Source organism: Didymella exigua (genome assembly GCF_010094145.1).
Source record: "Didymella exigua CBS 183.55 unplaced genomic scaffold M421scaffold_62, whole genome shotgun sequence".
Lineage (NCBI taxonomy): Eukaryota > Fungi > Ascomycota > Dothideomycetes > Pleosporales > Didymellaceae > Didymella > Didymella exigua.
Window position 1 is genome coordinate 10,171 of NW_022984836.1, and position 4,432 is coordinate 14,602.

Genomic DNA, 4,432 nt, shown 5'->3' on the forward strand with positions numbered 1-4,432 from the left:
AAAATTGGCTGGACATTGAATGCACATTGAATGACTGTTGTAGGCCTACCAGTCCTACTGTTGCCCACAGTACAATGCCACGATTTCCCGATTTCGACAATGGAAAAACTTTTCCCGATGTATAGGGTGTCTTCTAGTTATTACTGTAGTTTAGTGTTCTGTTGTATAGGTATACTGCTACTCTTGTGACTTCTAGCCACAGTTCCTAGGAGAGGTTAGTATCTAGCCTTATTGCTTATGCTTTCTCCTTGTTCACACCCCCTGAGCGTTTAGCTCCACTGTTCTAGGCTTGTGTGTCTAGTGCTAAAGGCTTGATAATAATTCCTTTAGTTGTAAGCTAGTTCTGTACCTAAGGCTTAACTGTTATAATCTTATTATCTAATTTAATAACCTTTATAACGTAATCGGCCATTGAGTCGGCCAGGCAATTGAGCTGGCCACCTTATGCAGCCACCCACCTTGACACGCAGATAACTCAACACCACAACGTCGTGCTGTGGCTCACAGTACGTCAAATTAATCCACTCTGTCTACAGTATCTTGCTTACATGTGCGCTTATTGTGCCCAGCCTAACCACACCTCCCACAGCGTCAAGAACCCTCTCTACTACTACCTGTTCGCACCCTCTCCTCACGCCTCTCTGCCTCTGCCTGCACCACCACCTCTTGTGCAGCTATTATTTCCTCTGCCTCTTGCTGTGATAGGGTTCCTCTATACTAGATCTGCTTCCTTTTACGTGCTTTACGCTCAGAAGCAGCTTTATTTACTGCTTAAAGCTTAACTATCTTAGCCGCTATAAGCACCTAGGAATGCACTATTATATTAGCTCCCTTTTTAAACTGCTGCACTATCTCAATAATTAAAGCTAGAGATAAACTGTGGTGCCACCTAATCTAGTTAGATATTAGTGTTAATTAAGCTAATATTTCAGCAGCGTTGCTTAGTGTTCTAGGTTACTAGGTAGTAGGCCCTAGTAAAGGTAGTGTTAGCGTACAAGGCTTCACTTCAAGCTTTAATAGCACCACCTCTAGGTTGTCTAGAACTAAGCCTGTTGCTTAGAAGCTTAATTAGATATTATTAGATAAAAACGCCTTATTAAACACCTAATTAAAGGCAGCTAAGAATGCTTTCTTATTAATATAAGTAACGTGGCTATTTGCTAAGACATTAATTTCTGTCTTATATGCTTGTTTTAATAGGGCAAAACAGCCCACATTAAGTGGCTGTAGGATATGGGAGGTGTAAGGAGGCATACAGAGAGTAATAATTTTGTTCTCCTCACACAGATCCTGGAAGGCAAGCGACTTGTGGCTCTTATGGCCATCAATAATCAGCAGCCGGTGGCTACCCACTGTCCAGGCTGTTGTATGCTGGATGAAGTGCTTCAGCCACTCTAGGCCTAGTTTATTTGTTGTCTAGCTATTCTTGCTAACACCAATATGCTAATCCTTTAGGTTGTGATACTAGGCTTAGTTGTGGTTCTTTGCTTTAAAGATAATAAAGGGCAGGATAACCTACCCTATGGCATTAATTGCGGCAATTAACGTCGCCTATTCACGGTTGCTAGGCTGGACTCTAAGTAGCTTAAGACGCCTCTTAGACACTATCACTACCTTAACAGACCCTCTAACACCTATCTAGAAGCTAGTCTTGTTAAAGTTGTAGGTATCTTGGTCCTAGATGCTATATTTAGCTTTGACGTTGCGCACAAGGTTGAACCAGGGGCTGATAATAGCTAGATTACTGCACAAGACTCTCTGGTGATCGCGCTGTCTGGTTACCTAAGACTTGATCTCAGGCTTCTAGTTTACAAGGTGCCTGGCCTATTTTTCTCTAACCTTACTACTACTATGGGCAGCTAGCAGTTGATTGGCCATTTCACGTACGTAGCTTAGCGTAGGGGCAAAGCCTCGCGCGTCAAGCTTCCTTATGTATTGTATAACTACCTCCTCTTCAGGCTTAGTAAGCCTTAATCTGCTGTGGTGGGAATCCTGTTGTGAGGTGGTTTTGGCGCGTTAGTCTTGGAGGGTTGATTAAGGAATGTTATAGATAGCAGCAGCGCGCTGTTAGCTTATTAACGCGTTAGATTTCATAGCTTAGATAGTAAGGATTATCCTATCCTTACAAGGAAGTAATCTAAGATTAGGTTGTTGAGACATTAGATGAGAGGTGGAATGAGGTGTGATCTTGGCAAAGGTGGCCGGCTCAATTGCCTGGCCGACTCAATGGCCGATTACGTTAGTAATATTAAAATAGTTCTTTAGAAAGAGGATAAAGTTAGCTAGCTTTGCAATAATTAAAGCTAATGTGCAATTATCTATAAAGTAGATATCCTACTAGAGGCCTAAGAATCTGTCTGTGACAAGCATTTATAACTTCTCCTTAGTAATAGATTATACCTTATACAAGTGGAAGTTAATAGCTAGTCTCTCTCCTAGTCCTTTAGTGTTGTTGTTGCGTGGTGCACGTTAGATCTGCCGCTTGGCCTTGGCCTTGCCGCATGCGTTGCACTCGGCTGTAGTGATGCCTTTGATGCGCACCCCCTCAGCCTGTTGTACGAGGTGTTCGATTGCTGCAGGGCCTAGGTGGCTGAGCCTCTTGTGCCAGGTAACTGCAGAGGCTCTCTGCGTCGCTCGTGCTGTCCTTGAGCTGGTGTGCGTGTAGAAGGTAGTAGGCTGGCGGAATGGGTATACTCCAACGTCCTTCGTGGGTACCCCCCAAAACTTTGTCAATAATACATGGATTCTAGCGAAATAGGGCTTAAAAGAAAGAGAAAAACTACCTCTACATTTCTGTAGTAGAGGGTTTTGTTATAACTATTAAACTGCACAAGCTAGAGGCTAGAAAAGGTTAAAAAAGGGGGGGTACCTAGCAAGCATACCTATTAATAGGTATACTTTGCTAGGTAGTGTTGATAACTCAGCTAATACTAGGCGGAATAAGCTAATTCTTTTTTTATTAGAAGGTGCAATACTAGGCGCTTCTATCGAATAATAGATTATGTAAGCGTATCTCTGCTAGTTAAGAAGCTATAAGCTAAAACGTAAAAAAGCATACCCTACCCATCCGCCAGCCTAGAAGGTAGCATGCGCAGGTAGATTGTATTCTAGGACCTATTAGCCATGGATTTCAGCGACCTTAGCAATGATTAATCCATCTAATTTCCTGAGGGTGGTAGGCTCTAGCTAGGTGTCCTACTAGATGCTAGACTGCCTAAGCAGGTAGAAGGAGACAAGGTTGCAGAGTAGATTAGGACAGATAGCTATGTCCTGCAGTGTTATCCTTATTGTCTGTCCTTTACTGCTCAAGTGCAGGGTAATTAAGCTATATCCTGTTACCTACACCTTTGTGTTTCCTGCCTAGATAAAGTCTCCTTGTGTGTATAGCCTGAAGTAGTGTATACATTATAGTGTGTTAGTAATGTAACAGGTTGTGCCTAAGTCTAAGATAAAGGAATGCCTCAGCAGATAGTCGTGGCTGGAGCTAGCTTGGAAAGCTGCGTAGAGATCAGCGCTGATAGTGGCAACCTTCCTGCCCTCAAGTCATTGTTCTTCCTCTAGCTCTTGGATTATTAGAGTTAGTGTGTGTGACTTCTTAATATGAAGTGATTGAGAGCGAGCTTAGCTCTAGCCTCTTAGTGCGCTAATTAAGGTGGTGTTATGCTTCTTCTTGACCTCTACAAGAGCTTCAACATGCTTGTTTGCTTTCTACCAATCTAGCGCTTGTTCAGTGTTGATATACCAGCAGTTATTGATGCTGTGGCGTTAATCACAAGCAGGGCACTTAGCTCCTCCTTGAGCAGGCCTATCTTCTTGTGCGCGCTTCCTAGGGTTCTTGCCAGGTTAATTGCAAGGTTTTCCTTGTCTAGATAGCGTGTTTTCTGCAATAGAAGCGTCCCTCTTATTGCCCTAGGTAGTTGCACCACTATTAGCAAGATATAAAGTGTTATCTATTACAAAGGCAGCTTTATTTTGCTTTAGCCTAAGGGGATAAGTTGTTATTATGTATTCTTAGAAACGTTTTATTATCTCCTTCCTTGTTATACTGGCTTTATGGCACATTGCTTGAAACAACGCTGACTATATAGGCGCTGCCTTCTGCACAGCTGATTAGAAGTCTTGTGTGACAGCCGTGATCTAAGTAACGTCAGCCACACAGTATGTCTCTGCTTCTGTGGCAGCTTGGTCATATTCTGCTAGCTATATATCCTATCCTAATAGTCTTATAAGAGGTTTAAGGGCAGCATAGTATTGTGCTTGTGCGCGTTTGCTCTCTAGGTTGTTGTTAATACCTGTAGTGTCCTTAAGGTTAGTAATCTACTAGTAAATTAACAGACTAGGAAGGCAGCAGGTAGACTGGCGGATGGGTACCATGTACCTAGGGTAGGGTATAGGTAGGGTATAGGTCGCACGGACGTAGGTATAGGTAGGG